We start from the raw sequence: 18,171 nt of genomic DNA, 5'->3' as shown, positions 1-18,171 counted from the left end.
CTCTTCAGAAACCTTTATGTTAATTACAGAATGTTTCCTGAGACCTCAATAGTGGGATACAAAATATAAGGATGCACATAGCACTACTTTTATGTTGTTAGAAAACCTAAGTTTCACCACACGTATGATCCCAACGGTTTTAATTTCCATGTATTAACAAATCAAGTAGATACCTCAGATAATACTACATGTTTTCAAAAATAAGGAAAATATTTGCAAAAATCAAACAGATTCTATGTCCTTACCATGAAATGAGTTCGTTGAAATGTGAACAAAGAGAAATATCTATACTAATTTTTCAAACTTTGGAAAAACACAACATAGAAAACCACCAAAGACAAAAACAATTTGTTCATAAAAATAAAACAGTAAAATTTTGCTAATCAAATAGACGTTTTAAAAAATTACTTATGGGACTTTTTTTTTTACACCCTACACACATGGATAAAATTCTAAGATTTTATGTAACTTTTGTTGAAATTATATGCATTTAAAGAGATGGATATACTCTCAGGTAGTAATATACCAGTATATTCCTAAAGCCCAATGTAGCTATTTCTATTATCCAGCAACAGAATTATGCAACAAATAAACACAGGTTTTCATCCCACAGAGGTCTGCACTATGAAGTGATGTTTTCTTAATACTCAGCTATGAAATAAGAACGAAGACTGGTAGATACAAATTCTTGGTAGTTCTATAGAGGTTGAGTGAAGAAGAGAAAAATAATACCTACCACTTTGGTGATCATGTGGACCAAACAATAAGCAATATAGAGGAGCATATTCTCTAGAATCAGATGATGTTTGAACTTCTGCTCTACCTTTTTCTATATGAACTTCCACATGATTCTTAGTTTATGTTGCACTTTACTTAATTAAAATAGAAATAATTATAGCATTTATAAACATACAATTATGAGAATCCTGTTAGTTTATAAGAATCATAGAGCAGTGTTTGGTATGCAAAAATATGTTGTATTACTAGTAAATAAATTATAACATGTTAATATCTTTATTTATAATAGCTGTCATGAATACAGCAATTAGCTCAGTGACCACTAAGACCTCAGAAAATATTCACCAGTAAGAAAAGTAGTTAGTTTAATCTCTTATTGCTAATGTCACAAAGTGAAAATAGTTCAAGATGTGTATCCTTAGAATTAATAAAATAAAGATTTTATGGCAAGCACCAGTGAAGAGCATTTACACTCCAGTCTTGTTTTGAAAAGTGTTCACTATCAAGTTCTCAGAATGTATGAGGAAACAGAGCATTGACTTACTGTGGGATGGGTCAAGTTGCAGGATACCAAGACTTGGACTGAAGTCCAGTCATTTATTTTTCTATTGGAAGATAGTCAGAGGTGTGGCCCAAAGTGATGGCTAAGATCTTGCAAGAGTCAGTTGAAAGTTTCACCTCTTCAGCTTTTGTCACATTAGTAAAAAGGAGAAAAAAATCAGGAAAATAAAGGTGACATGAAAGGGTTTGCTTATAGGTAAGTAAGATGCAGTACCAGTCTCAAATATATCTGGCTAACAGATGGTCAGCAAAGACAAAGACATACAGTGATTTGCTCCAGTGATAAATTTACACTCCAGTAGCAATGATACAGTAGAAGGAAGTCAGTATCCAATTAGATATTACCACCAGAGGCTCTGCTGTGTTCAATATAAATATTAAGAAAAGATTTTCATGAATGAAAATGATGCATATTTGTATAGATACATTAAAACTGATCTCTCATTGGTAAAATAACGAAAGGTATTCAAAACGGTGGATTGGAAAAAGACTGGAAGTCTATTGCTTAGATTAGTATAAATGACATACAAGAACCTAACAAGCACAGTAGTCTCAGACTGTAAGAAGAATGATTCATGCTTAAACCATATGTGGCTTTATGTCATCAGCCTGAAGTCTCCTGAAATGAGCAGATGTGGAGCTAAATCCTCAAAAGGAAACATTGATGAATACTCTCTGAGTGGTAAGGAGTCTGCAGCCATTGCCAGAACCAGCTAGAGGCAGGGATAAAAGCAGAGAAAGGGTGCCAAGACCTCACAAAACTAAAGGAAACATTTTTATGACAAGTGTGTGTGTGTGTGTGTGTGTGTGTGTGTGTGTGTGTGTATCCTCTGATTTTGTTTTCATTACAGCCTCATTATGGTCTGCCTTCTATTTCATAACTACTGTTAGATATTGTTTTTAACCTAGGTTTCAGACAGCTTCTTGTCCAATTCCCATTTCCAAACAAAACAAATCCCATACACTCCACCTTGGTCACTGTGCATTAATAAGGTGGGATATATATATTTTGGTATGGGAAATTGAACTCAAGATCTCCCGCTTGCCAGGCAGGCCCTGTGCCATTGAGCCACATCCCCAGCACCCAACTCATATTTTCGATCTCATGTTAATCATTAGAAGATATTGTTTTCTTATAGTAAACAAGTAGCCTCTCATATATATTTAAAACTCATGCTATAATATTCAAGTGTGTATACAACATTACCATTTTAAGATTGCACACATTTAATTTGGTTAATGGGACTCATGAAAATTTGATTGGCAGGAACTTTTGGATCTAGGAGAAAAAATTAACTGATAATGGACCTTAAGGGAAAAAACTTGGGAAAATTTGGAGGGGCTGCACAGTTAGTGGGTTCCAATACCGCTTTTAGGTAGTCCATGGTGCTGGAAGTATTAACTGTCCAATGATTTATTTGACACTCGTCAGAGAACACCGTGGACAGCACAGTACGCACTACACTTCTACAACAGACTTCAATTTGCAACCATCTGTGTGGTTTAGAAACAGATGGTGACTATTCCAGCCCATTTTTCTAACCTGGCTTTAAGGAAGGCGAAAAACACTCTCAACTCACAAATTGGTATAAGCTGTTATTTGACCTATTTTGGTCTCCACAGGTTCTGAAACTACTGTTTTATAATCTTTTCAATACTTTTAAATGGAATCATTTGATTCAATTAACATACACATTTTCCTTCTTCAAGTAGATTTATGTGATGAAGGTGAGTTTATTTTGTCTGTAAGTATTCAAATACACTAAAGTAACTACTGTGTTAGTATGGTCACTATATTCTCTTAACGAATTACTATCTTCACCTCTAAACTTGATCTAATTTTATCAAATAGTTTTGAGATTGCAGAATTTAAAATGGTGCATTTGATAGTTTTTGTGGCTACTACTTTAATTTTCATTTCGAATAATATGCCTTCTAACAGAGACTCATTTCAAAAGTAATAATGTACAGAGATCACTTGTGTATTGCTTATGAACATGCTTACTTAATTTGGAACTGGCTTGGCATTTAGGAAAAACTTAATATTCTGCACCTTCTTTCCATAAATGGCTTGTGACTGACACTTCGTGATAAATTTAACTTTCAACAAAACATGTTAGAAGGTGGGGGTGTCATATAGCACCTCTGTAACTCAAAAATGCGGGGACCTCACACACACACACACATCTTTTTTACTCAGTGGCAAACGAAGGGGAAAGAATGTCAGCAGAGTCTTGCACCTTGAAACATTCCCCATTTTGTGACCAATGTATTTCAAAATATGATGGGCTTCAGGAGACGCCCAGATAGCCGCCACAACTCTGTTTATCCACACCAAACTTTCTAGTTGATATGCACAAATTTGCATCTGGCCTGAAACCAGCAGTGAAGATGGTGAGAGCCGTGCTGGAAGTGGAAGACTTAGTCTGGCGTGAGAACACGGAACAGCCAGAGCCAGCAGCGGAGCCAGAGCCAGCTGGATCCAAGGAAGAACTGGCATCCAACAGTGGCGGGCTACGTTCCCAAGGCAGAGACGAGGCCCATCCGAAGGGAGGGGAACAAGTGGCCACAGGATGCAGAGAAGAGCCAGGCATCCTGGATCCCCCAGACCCGATCAGCCCTGTCTCCCAGTGATCCAGATAGAAGTGTTGTCTAATTGCTACACAAAAGACACGGTAGTTGGTTTGAAGCCCAGCACCAGTGGAAGGCTTGTCCTGGAATCTATGCTCTAATTCAGTCCAAATTCATAAGAAAAAATGTTAAAAGAAAAAAGAATCTCGATTTTGGTCATCTGTTATATAGCATATACTCAAATTTGAAAGTAATACAATTATCCCGACAGTGTGATGACAGTATCAAATTGCCGTAATGTGTAGAGAATTCAAATAAAGATAACAGTGTGTAATTCAAATTCAGTCACTATTATATACTGCAGGTTTGACTTTAGAAATTCAGCAGAGGTAACGGTGATGCTTTTAAGAAAATATCACTCTTATTCCTCTTATTCAGTACCAGTAAGACACAATGGCCTCTTTTTATTGTCATTATCTAAGATCCAAAATTCACAGCCCACCTGCCTTTTCCTGCTGTCTGAAGAAGTGTCTCCTTAACTAGTGATTTCTTTTCACCAATATATAAACATGTTCAAGTCTCTTCCTTATTAAAGTAAAGTATCTTTCCCTGATGTCTATCATTTGCTGAGCATGAGAAATCCCAAACCAGAGTGTAACCTGAATAGTTTCCAAAGGCAATGACAGTTTAAAATTGCACAAAACTGGCCAAAGTCTTCTCTTGAAATATCATATCACAGTGTTCAACACAACTCATCCTCTAATTCTTAGAATCCTCTTCTTTGAATTCGTTTCTAAGAAGAGCTCCTAAAGGGTTCTGGTGAATCTTTGTTTTTCCCCATGAAAACTGTAGAAAAATAAATGCAGTGACCCCACAACTGCAATGCTCTTGTCATCTCTTTTATTGAGTATCCAATCTACATCCTCAGCAAGTACCTCAGCTGTGGTGGTAACTTGTGTATACACAGCATGATCCAGCAGCTCATCTCTGAGAATCCTGAGCCTCTGATCAGCAGACTCTTTTCAACATGTTCAACATGTTGGTTAACATGTTCATTTACCATTAAAAGGGTCACTAAATTTAATTATCTCCCTAAAAACATGTTCCTCCTTTTCCCCGTCATGTAACAAGGGTCTCATCATTGTTCTATGCGACAGCCTTTAGGCAACAGTTACAACTGATAATTGAATGGCTCTCTTGTTCCTGAGATATTAGCGGATATTAGCAATGGCCATTTAATTACATTTTCCATTTAGTTACTATTTCAAAATTATTTTCGAAAGGTGTCATACAAGGTAATGCGTACCATTCTACCAGTACACTATCCTCATTTGTTAATTTGTGCAAAAATGAATAGCTCTTCCTACATCGATACTGCAATCTGTACTGTGATCTGGAGAGAAAGTTGTGCTACCTTAGAATTTCATTTTCAACATCCACTCTCAGACTAGTTGAGTTTACATGTAAGTGTTTTCTGTTACGAAATTTAGCATATAGATATTTTATTGAGGAATGAATGAAAAGAAGTAGGAGGGAGAAAAACAAAAATCAGTCTATGACGCAGGACTGTTATGCCTTGTGTCTGGATGTCCCCTCAAAGCTCCATGCTGTTTTTCAGAGATGGCTGGATCAGGGAATATGATTATTAAATTAGTCCACTGACTGGTCTGGCATAGTTCTGGGCTTGGACAATGGGAAGGCCCATCCTTGGTGAGTGCTATCTGCCCTAAGGACGTGTATCCTGGATAGACTAGAAGAGACAGACAGAGGGCTGCTGCTGCTTGCCTGGTACTTCACCTCCTGCCTCACTACTGGGCTGATTGCTGTCTTTCTACCTTCTGTCTGCCGTGGACCGTTTCTCTTCTCTGATGCCCCTCTGTCACAAACCCTGCCTTTGAGTCACCCAACTATGGACTGAAACCTTTACGAGCTCTGAGCCAAACAAAGCTTTCCTCCTTTAAATTTTGATGTCAGATACTTTGTTTCAGCAATGAGAAAAGCAACTAAGATAAGGACCAATCACAGTTTTAGGGTTTCTACTTCTCTGCAGCTTTGTGTTAAGCATTTGTACTGAACATGTACAAATCATGCCTCCCTTGGTAGTAATTCTGAGAAGTCGTATGAAGAGGTAACTTACAAAGCAGTCCAGTGATATTCCAAGAGTGATGTGGGAGCACTCGAAGAGGATTTTTTAATAGACTTTGAGTAGCTTTGATACATGTTTCAGAGATTTTCATTAGTAAGTTCAAAATTGTAACCTTGAATAATTACATTCCTAGGTAATATAGTATCCTGGGCATCACACTATTTTTAGAGTAATGATCTAATACACTTTTTCCAAGTAATTGATCTAATTCATTTCCTCATCCTTGTTTATCATTAACTAATACAATGCAGTTATGAGACAGATACCCTACCAATGACCTTAACTTTCTTATACTTCTCTGCTGAAGCAATATGATTGTAATTCACTCAACAGCATGTCTGGAGAGCTGCTCAAATTTAAATTCTCCTTTTGTTGTCTAGTTCTTCCCAAAGAAAGACCTTATACTCAGAAAGCACATGCATGTGCCCTTGAGTTCTTTACTTAGTGTCTAGACTTAGATTACAAATGTGTCAGGTGTTCCCTAGGCTTCATGTCAAGTAGCAGTAACCCACATTCTCTAACCCTTACGAAATGTCCAAACTGTGTAAAAGATGGAAGTAGACACAAATATCTCTCATATTTATTTTTGGCACATATATCCAAATAAATTCCCAGAAGAATTTACATTAACTTATGAGTATAGTCCATACATGGGAACTTGTAAATGTCTTGGGTTATGTACACTCTCAACAAATTTTGGACACCAAAAAAGATTGATATTTTCTCATATAATCTAACTCACTTCAAAACCAAAACAAGTGAAGAAAAAGGTACATCTGTCTAAAGAATTTTAGAGTATGTTTTAATTTACCATTTTCTTAAAGCCTTAAGGCAAGAAGAAAAAGAAAGAGGAATACAATATTTCCATACACATTTTTAAGTAAAAAGACAGGAGGAAATATCCATCAATTACTAGACTTTTAAAGAATAGAAAGAAAAACAAATATAAATTCACTTAGTCAAATCATTCTCTTTTTTGAAACATTTTTTATAAAACATTAGGAAAAAATAACAGAAATTTGATAACTAACATAAATAACTTGGCAACTTTCATTCCTAAGAATCATGTGAATGTAAAATGTATATTTACCAAAATACCATGAATTTAAAATTGATATCTTTAGATGAAATATGAGGAAAATAAAGATAAATTCAATATATCATTTTAAGCCTAATTTATTTCACTTAAATTCATGTCTTTTGGGTTTACCCAGATTGTTAAAAATTATGCAACATCCTTTTTTTCATCACTGAATGCTATTATTCAGTTGTGTATATATTTTACATATTCTTTTCCACTCATCTGCTGGGGGACGCATGAGTTGAAGAGGTAAAGTAAATATTTATTAGCTGACGCTAGACATTCCATAGCATGTATCCTTCAGTCCTGGATGGTGTTTATAATGAATGCATACACTTCATCTGTCCATGTAACAATTAATTAGTTATCTTGAAAGACTGTATTTTTTACAACTTCCTCCAGCTGAATCAGTTTTAAAATCAGGCTCCTGGGACAATATTGCACCTGGACACTAACCACACATGGTATTCATGTGATCAGGATATCACTGGGTTGAGGTAAACACATCACTACGATTCAGAAAAAGCCATACGCATAGCTCCGCTAACAAGAACAACTGTTTCAAAATCAGTAAAATTTTAACAAATTTTCTTAGTTATTTTAACAAAAATTAATCACTTGTCAAATCTCATAGTAATTTAAATCTTTTGTTATCAAATTTGTGTACTTTTCTCTAGTCATATCTATTATCTCTCTCCTCACATAAGTCAATGGATTTCCATTACACTTAAGTTTACTTTTAGTTTCTCTTAAAGGAAGACATTTTTGAATAATTGAAAAAAATTAATTTAAACTTTAAAGGTTCTAAATATTTGAAATGAAACAAATGGGTTTTCATAACTCCCTACTAAACAGGAATAACATAAATAAATCAAAAGCTTTCTTGCTTTGTAGAAAATCAATATTATTAGTTAACTTTACCTTGTATTTTGAACTTAGTTATTTGTGGATAAGATCACATTAGTTACTACAGTCTCTCTGCTACACAACCATTTATTCACCTTTATTCCCATGAATTACTAAATTTCATGCTTTTTACTTCAATTTCTCTTAGACAGAATGCAAAACAAGCTCTATAACCATGGAAGCCAACTGTTGTTAATCTATTTTAGGTGACAGATTCTGGGACATTATGACAAGAGTACATAGATGACACCTTCAGATAATCCTGGAAGAACAAATTGCAGCCTTATGAAATAATTTTTTGATTCAACCCAAGCCAAAAACAAAGACCAGGCAGAACCAGAACATTTTCAAAAATGTGAACAAATGAAAGAGATTTGTGGGAAGCCATTTTTAGAATATTTCCATATGAATTCTGACACAGCAAAAAAGGCATTGGAGTACGTAACACTTTTTTTTCATGCCTCATTGGCAGGCACCTCTCACTTGGGGGAACTTTATTTTATTAAATGCCTGTCAGAAAAGAAAAGGGTCTGCATTATCACATTTTTCAGAAAGGATAATATGGTGCAACAGCTGGTAGCCTTTTTACAATATTTATAATTCTGTTTTTTTCCAAGGTATGTTAGGGACATTTACAGGGTTTTATATCAAGTGTAAAATAGATTATTGGGAACGTGTGCAAAAAAAGAGTCTAGTTCATACAATACCCATTTTATTCAGGATAATACATGGAACTCAAGATTGTTACATTTTTCTACAGTACTTTTAAAATGCCTTAAATATATATGCTACTGAAAATGATTTTGCATGCAAAGCTTATGTTGGGAACTTTTCATAAATAGGGCTGACTTTGAATTATGTACTTCTTATTTATTAGAATCATCAGCACAATAGATGACCTCTTTCAATGTTCCTCCTCTAGCCAGCCAAGCAAACAAAGAACCAGGAGATTGTGAGATTCTTAAGTTCAGCAATCATGGCTTATTAATTTTACTTTACTTGGAGCCTCACCTGATACGTAGTATTTGATAACTATTTTCTGAATGACTGACAATAAGGGAAGACAAATAGATTCTTTCAACAGCTATTGCTTATTACCAATGAAAGACACCTGGTCTTCAGTTACACATGAGTTTATTTTATTATGCAATGTTTTATGTTAGAAAATATAAAAATCTAGAACTAGAGTTAGGCAAGTCAAAACTTGATTCCAATCACAGGCTTCATGTATTTAATAGCCCATACCCCTTTTCTCTAACCCAGCATTTCTCAGTGTATTTCATATTAGGTTAGGCCAAGCTTGTTCACTCTGTCAAATAAGTTCTGCAGTTACATAAATTTGCAAAGGTTACTTATATTTTATATTGCACTTCTGAAGATTCATACAGACATCATAAGATTAAAATGAAAATTTTTACTGTTTTATTATCATCATTTAGCATATGAAAACCAGTTTTCCATTCTTTTTTGTGTAGAGAATTTTCCCCAAAAACTGTTACTATATCATGCCAATTATAAAGAAAGCAAATCCAATTGTTATACACAACTCATTTTAAAATTACATAAACATTTAATAGAACTTGTTTTACTTCTTCCTTGGTCCTATTATTCCCAACAATTTGTTGTACAAGTACATAAATCTTTTAATAAAAAACAAAGAATATTTCTACTTTCCAATATTTTACACTATATGATCTGAGGTAAGCATCTTGAGATGATTACATTAGCTTTAGAATCTCTGCTTTCTCTCTAGTAGAAAATTTATTGAGCTAAGAGCTTCTCAATGAAAGGTGTGTTGTGCTTTACCTTGATCTAAATATTCTCTTATAGTTTTGGAAAATTGGCTTGCATACAGTGACCCAGAATTATGGTATTTCTGTAAGATATGTCATTATAAATTTTATAGCCTTTTGTCTTACTATAGGTGAGGAACAGAGGCACATGTAAAGCAGAATAATGATTTGAATAACAAATTCATTGATAAGAGAAACAGATATTTTATTTTACCTTTCAGCAGATATTTAGCATAGTTCAGTTGAGATCCACACTTTGCTAGACACATAGAGCTATATTTCAGAAATTTATAAATACATTATAAATGATTAAAATAGTTAATTAAAATATGCATTACTTCACATTGTTATTTGTGGTAAAAACTTTTTTTATAGTTTTCAAGTATAGGGTAGGGGATTTAACTCAATGGCACAAGTGCCTGCCTTGCAGGTGCAAGATCATGTGTTTGATCCCTGGTACCAAAATAAATAAATAAATAAATAAATATATAAAGTAAAAGTAAAAATAAAGAAAACTGTATAGCAATATATATAGTTACTATATATAGTTACTATGTTGTTCCGTATCAGTTTTGTGCTGACTCCTCTGACAAAATGAGGAAAGAGTAGTTTCTTCACTGTTGTTGAGACATCTGTGTACCCACAAATAGAATTAAATTGGTTCCTGGTGTCACACCCCTACATCAAGTCAGCCCAAAATGCATAAAATATTCCATTTGGAGATAATCTACCAAACAGGTGAAAATCCTTGCAAAGTGAATGTCTGAAAAGTGAGGTCTTTAAATGAAGACCTAAGAATGAATTAATGTTTAGTCAGTTAAAAACAGCAGTGAAGATTTTCCAGAAGATGGCAGAACAGTAAGCAGCAGAACAAATAACCTCTCAGAGAAATAGCCCAGATGCTGGAATATAGTATTCTGGAAACAAATGTGAGAATTGAAGCCCACAGAGAGAATTAAGAAAAAGAGAGAAGAAAAACTTAAACAGAAGACAGGAGCCAGAGGCATCTTCACCAGAGCCAGTCCCACTGTGTGAAAATCGCCCCTGGAATCCGGAGATGCATGGTCACGGTGGTTGGCAAGCCTGAAGGCCTCAATGGGGAGAAACGGTGGCAGGGGAGCGGTGGACCAAAGAACTGCACTGGCCAGTGGTGAGCATTGAGGACTCAGTCCTCCCATGGGAGTGGGCGATTGGCTATGCCCATTTTGGAGTTGAGCAAGATAAGCCCAGGACCAGAACTGCAGCAGGCTTCATTCAGCCCACCTAGCACAAAGCATATTGGTAAAAACTGCTTGGACTGAGTCCCAGCCCTGTGTGCAGTCCAATAGCCAAGGCTGAGATTTCCCTAAATCTATACCTGACCAACTCCACCAATATAGCACATATTAAGGTGGTGAAGACTCTTAATAGTTAATCATCTTGGAAAGGAGGGGCCAGCCTGCCCCCCCCTTATACTCCAGTAGTCACCAGAAGACAACAGAAATCCCTAGCCAACATGCTTCACTTATAACAAATACAGGAAGTGCCGAGGACCCCACTGCCCACTTTTCTGGAAGAAACCAGGAACATGACAAGAGGAAGAAGCAAAAGGCAGTCTCTGGCCTCCAACCCAAGCAGTACTGGTCCAGGAGAGGTAAACACAGAAAAGATGAGGAATCACACACCTGCAATTTCTGAAACAACAGCAGCTGACATAAAGAAACAACATCGTGAAACTATAAAAGAACTTAAAACAGAAATACTATTACAAATAAAGATACTAGAAAATTAATAACAGAAATGCCAAATACCTCGAAAGAAGACACAGATGCAAGAATAGAGGAACATAGAAAAAGGAGGGAAACCTTCAGTGAGGAACATAAAAAAATTAGAATACATAAAACAGATTCAATGAGATTACCAGGAAATTAAAAACTCCATTGGAAGCTGGCAAAACTGCTTGAAAGAAACTAAAGACAGACTATTGTACCTTGAAGACATGTTTGTAACTTGTGACCATGAAAGGAAAGATCTCTTAAAAATAACAAGGAACCAGATAACAATATAAAGGCTATTTACAGAAATAACTAAGAAAAACTTCCCAAACATAGGAAAAGGAAATGATATTTAGGTAAATGAGGCATACAGAACTCCACCCAGCTTTAACCAAAACAGAGCTGCACCCAGACATATAATAACCAAAATCCCAAAAATTCAACACAAGAACAGAATATTAAAAGCTGTCAGAGAAAAAGAAATAGATCATCTATAAAAGAAAACCCATCAGAATCATCACAGACTTCTTGACACACAGGATCAAATCAAGAAGAGCTTGGAGTGAAGTATTCCAAATCCTGAAATAAAATAACCTCCAACCCAGATTGATGTACCCTGAAAAACTATCTCCCAAACTTAATGGAAAAACAATATGCTTCCATGACAAAGAGGAACTGGGGGAGTTCATGACCTCCAAACCAATCCTACAAAAAATACTGAAGGACATTCTAGGGAGAAAGAAAAAAAGACAGGTTTCAGGAACAGTGGCAGAAGGGGTTCAGTGAATGGAGCAGAGAGTGGAACGAAGTAGACAACCAATGGCAGAGATGAGGCAGAGAAGATTGGCCATAATTATTAATACAAATGGCCTCAATACACTAATAAAAAGAACCAGAGGCAGAGTGGATCAGGAGATAGGGTTTATTGAGATGCTCTATATAAGAGATATGATTAATCTGAAAGAGGGTTTATAGATTGAAATTCAAAGATGGGAAAACAATGCTCTATGTGATAGGGATCCAGAAAATGAGGGTAGCTTGCACATCAGCTGCATATTTTTGGAAAGACATAACACTTTTATACAAAGGAGAACTACTAAGCTATAAGGAAAGAAGACCTTGAGGCTCTTGTACGTAAATGAATACAACTTGAGATCATGCTCAGGGGTAAAAAGGTTCAGAATCACTTATGTGAATAGTTGCTTGCCATCCTAACCTAAAAACTAAAGGAGTTAGTGGGATACAAAATGTACAGTGCATCCTGTGAAAGTGAAAGGGGAAAAATTGTCTAAAAAGGCAAGGCAGTGGCCATTGTTAATCTTGTACCATGCTTTGAAACCCATATTGTTTTCATCGCTCTATTTAGTTTGGTTATATTCTGTTCCAGTCTGTCTACCTGTACTAGATTTGATGGCTTGGACTGCTATTCAAAAGATAGCAAGATATAGTATGGTAACCATTTTTTTATTTTCTATTAACTTAATTTGAAGACCTGTATTGCTTTCACTGTCTTGTTTGGACTGATTTTATTTGAATCTGTTTTGTCTGATCACTGTCTTGTTTTGACTGGTTTTATTTGAATCTGTTTTGTTTGATAGTATCAAGTTTGATGGTATAGGGAACTACTTTGAAGACAATAAGATTCACTATGGTACTCATCCTGGTTTGACTATTATCCATCTTATGAAGTCCTATAATGTCTCCAATGTTTCATTTTCGTTGGTTTTGTTCTGTACTGTTTTGTTCAATTTCATTATGCATGATCATATGGACAATTCTTTTGAAGATAACAAGAGACATTACGGTAACTATTGTTGATCATCCTGTATTTTGGTTTTAAGTCATGTACTATGTCCATCTTTTTGTTTTGACTGACCCCATTTCATTTTGTCTCATTTGGTTTTATGCTCTTCAAAAAAAAAAGCAGTGATTACTTGAATTTATTGTCCACTTTGTGACAAGCTGTTGCAGTCAGGGGTATGAGAAGAAGAATTAGAATCACAACCCAGAATCTATATTATTTTATGATGGTCATCCAGAGTTAAACACAAGAAAGCACAGGAAATCTCTCCACAACACTAAAGACCCAGAATATTCAACCAAGGGTCTGGATCTAACAACAATGTCCTGCATGAGTCCAGATGAAGACCTAGAGCCCATCACAGTGCCTCCCACGAGTACAACTTGAGGTCTAGAGCCAATGAGAAGGACTCATGCCAGTCTGTTTTACAGATCTGTGCCAGGAAGGCCCAAAGGTCAGCAGTGGAAGCTAGAAAGTCTAGGCCAGTGGGGTGAAGGAGCTGTGCTGGTAAGTTGAGGGTTCTAACACTGGAGCCGAGAAGCGACATTCAAAACAAGGAAAAGGGCTGCCCTGAAAAGCACCAGAGTCATCTTCAATGACACAGAGGTCGTGAGCTGCTCCAATGATGAGAACAGTGGTGTACATGCCAGAAAGCCAGTATGATGAGTTTCTCTTGGAGATTAAACAGCACACATCTTCCTGTCCAGAGCCAGGAAGTGATGCTTGATATAGAGTTCCCCCAAAGCGAACCAGAGTTCCCCCAAAGCGAATCACAGCCACTCTCACTAACAAGATCCTGAGCTCCTCCAATGACAATCGTTGAACTCATCCTAGGGAAACTAGTCATGATGATCTCTTCCAGGAGAACCAAAGGTTCAAACAGCAGCACTTAGAAAAACCCACAATGCCTCACCTCTCCTTCTCCACATCTCTACTTATTCTGGCAACTTTCCTCAGCTGGAACATATATGCTTAGCACCATGCTGATTTAATTCAGCGGGTGTTAAGTTGACCACCAGTTTTGAATCCATAACATAAGCACAAGTCTTTCATTCAATAATGCTGCTTTCATTGTCTCCATTGTGTAAATCAGGATGCAAATTTTTAGAGAGCTAACAGAAATTTCCATGTCCTCACAACAGAAATGAAATGTGAATTTGAGGCTGCCTTGATTTAGATACCATCAAACTTTCCACCACTCCCATGTCTCCAGACCTTTGCAATACTGCACCCATAACAATAAGAAAATATTTGATCGTATACCATATATAATATTTATAAATAAAATATGTATGAGTTATACACATAGTAAAAATTATGTACATATACTACAATAAATTTTAAAACTAGAATTTTTTAAATTAACAGAAAACCTACGGTTTACTTAATCTAAGTAAGATTTCCATATCCTCTTGCTTCCTTCCTACCTTTCACAGCTACTTGAAGTGTCCCTGTGTTTCATTCTCGGGGCAATTTCTATCACTGTGACACTAGTCAACTTGCACTCTGGCTTTCTAGCAAGAAAGCTGACCAGTAATGTGATCCTCTGTCTTCCTTTATACTTAAGGCTTAATAGCCAACTTAGTGTTCTCAATCATTTAGACCCGGAGCTCTATTTTTCCTTGCAACTCCAGGGAGAAAAACTTTGCACAACACAATTTATCTCTAATGCTAATTCTTTTCCTAGTTCAGTTTACAAATATGTAATTTTTTGTTGCTATTGGTTTTTGTCTATGTTCAAGACATGTTTAGTGGTATCTAATTATTTTATGTAAAATTTTGTCATATTTGGCATCTAGTGCCCACCATGATACCCTTGTAGTATCTTGATCTATCAAAATAAAACCCATGTCTTTGTACCAAGATTTGAACTTACAAAATCAAGCTCCAATTGACCCATCTGGTCTACCACATCCAACATAATTAAATTTTTCCTGCAATGGATCTTCTGATTTCCCATATTGCAGAGAAGCAACATTTTTTCTATTTTGCCAGATACCAAATTGACACCTTTATAATTACACATGAAACTAAAAGATTTTCTCATCACTTCCTCCTCTTCTTTTGATGTGTATACTAGTACTTCTCAGCGATAGCTAAATGTCACTTACAACATCCTAGTTTCATACAGAACTTTTGATAATCACAATATCTCTCCTCTCTCTCAGTTTAGTCTAGAGCTTTTGACTAAAGAGTATTTCTGTTTGTCTCAAAAATTTCCAAGGGACCAGATATGCAGATGTGTGAAGAGTCGACCACTATTTATGGACAAGGTGCAATCTCCACTTTATGCTTAGTGTGATTTTGGTAACCATGGTGTTATTCTTCCATTTTTATTCCTTTTTACAATGTATCTTCCACTTGGAATACTGTTGTCTCACAGATGTTCTCATACTATCTTGAATTCTTTTGGAAAACAAGAAAGATATCTGAAGAAAAATTATCACTTCTAATAGTAATAATGACTCCTTCTTCCTAGATATCTTAAATTTATAAGAACTGAAAATCTCATTAGAGAAGTACTATATATTTATTGCAGAAAAATACACTTACCAAATAATCATAATTTACCTGGTTTTTTGGTAAGCTCAATCTCCCTTTTGAAATAGATGTTGCAAGATATTAACTTTACAGAAATTACATCTATTCAGTTACTCAACTGTTTTCAACACAACTTTATTAGATATGAAGTATGCACTAATTAAAAAATAAATTTAAATGAATTATAAATAAATTTTTAATTAATGAAAATAAATAAAATTTAATACTTTTTAATTAAAATCTGTATTTTATCTTCACCATCTCCCTTAATGTAGTTTTTCAGTTCTGGAATAATAGTTTATTTTTCCAAATACCTTGTAAGCCTCTGATTATGAGAGAATTCTCTTTTCTGTTTACTTCATTTGAGTTCTCATGTACATATGACATTGAAAATTTTAGATGTACTAAAAGACAATAAATTGGTATCTTATATGTTTTTCTCACACCTTTCTTAATATCACTGTTCAATCAATAATTACTAGCATTCAAAGTTTTATAAAGTCAGTTTTAGACCTTTATTCTGCAAATTATATCTAAGAACAGTCCTATGCTCAAGATTTGAAACAGTTTAATTTCCCTGAAACTACCCTAAATATTAGAAGGCATGATTCCCTTCTGTCTCCTCAAATTTTTTAAGGCATAACTAATTTTTGGTATTTCTTAAAACATGAAATCCATCAAGAGTCTGATAAATGCAGTGGTCTCTGTTTATAAAACACACACGTGTGCACATGCACTCACACACACACACACACACACACACACACACACACACACACACACAATGTACAAAATGTTTTCCTGTGCTGTTTGAGACCTAAAGGCTTCACATTAGGAACTTCTGGTCTACCTGATAAACTACTTCTTCAGCATAATCTTTATTTTTCTCATATAATGAGAATACTACAGCAGAACTGATAGAAAATATCTACAGTTCCAGTTCTGCGATTCACTTGGACACAGGAGTGTCTTTTACCATTGAGTACAGAATGCATACAAGTGCATCGTGTAGACTATGTGAGGCACAGTTGGCACATACGTGAGCGTCACCCAGTTTTCAGCTTTCTGATTTTGAGATCTACCTTCCAAAATATAGTTGGGTAGAGCTGCACTGATTGCTTCTGTCTTTTTATTCATTAATTCAACTCATATTTATTAAGAACTCATTGGCACTAGACACTGAAGTGAAATATTTTAATATTAGCTTAACAAGGCTAGTAACACTATAGTTTACTTGAATATTGTAGTAAGCTAGAGAACGTACTATAATCCATTGTCTCCCTGAGCATACCTCACTTCTTTGACTGAATAGCAGAGTCTAGTATTTCTTTCCATTTCACTTTCATGGGGCCAATAAGTTCCCAACAATGCTACAACTGTCTACCTCTCTGTCATTGACAGATGCTAAGCTACTGGAATTCTCAGCATGAAAAGCAAATCATCAGATAAAAGCTTTGCTATTTAATCAAACATTTAATCAAAAATATTTAATCAAAGTTTTTAAATGTATTTATTTTAATTTTGTACTTGTTTCATTCTTACATTCTAAACTAGAAATAAGGAAACCTTTTTCATTGTGAATTCTGTATGTCTTGTTTGTGATTGGTGAACAATATGAATTTGCTTTTAATTTTATTCCTTATCCAGAACACATCTCTGTCAATTGTAGTGTCTGATATTCCACTGAGCAAGAATTACTTCTGCAATTATTTCTTAAATGAGTTGCAATTCTTCTTAGATTGTGATTTTATGATATCTATAAATTACACATCTGTAATTCCAGCATTCAGGAGGTCAAGGCAGGAGGATTGGCATGAGTTTAAGCCCAGCCTGGGCTATATAGTGAGTTCAAGTTCAGTAAAACCTTTTCTCAAAAAGAAATAGCTATGCTTGAAATGAACTCTGTCATGTACTTCACACATATTTATCAACTTACTTGCTAGTTTAGCAAACAGTGGTTGCTTACATTTTAGAAATTGAGTATAGGGCTAAGACAACTTAGAGATCAGTATACTTTCATTTTGGTGGAAGATATAAATTAAAAGTATGTCCATATATGATTAAAATACTTTCAAGACAATAGTATATATCAGAAGAAAAATAGAGATTGGTGATGCTACCATGTATTGATTAACAGAAAAAGATTATGAAGAGATCACAGTAAGCTCAGAATTGATGTGATATTTAAAATATTTTAGGTCATTGATATTAGATCATTGATATTGTTTCTAGGTCATTTGAAGCATTCTAGGTACAAAATATCCAAGGACTTTCAAACT

Source organism: Cavia porcellus, unplaced genomic scaffold (assembly GCF_034190915.1).
Source record: "Cavia porcellus strain 051 isolate PalLab524CR breed Dunkin Hartley unplaced genomic scaffold, mCavPor4.1 scaffold_10, whole genome shotgun sequence".
Taxonomy (NCBI): domain Eukaryota; kingdom Metazoa; phylum Chordata; class Mammalia; order Rodentia; family Caviidae; genus Cavia; species Cavia porcellus.
This window is presented reverse-complemented; position numbering follows the sequence as displayed.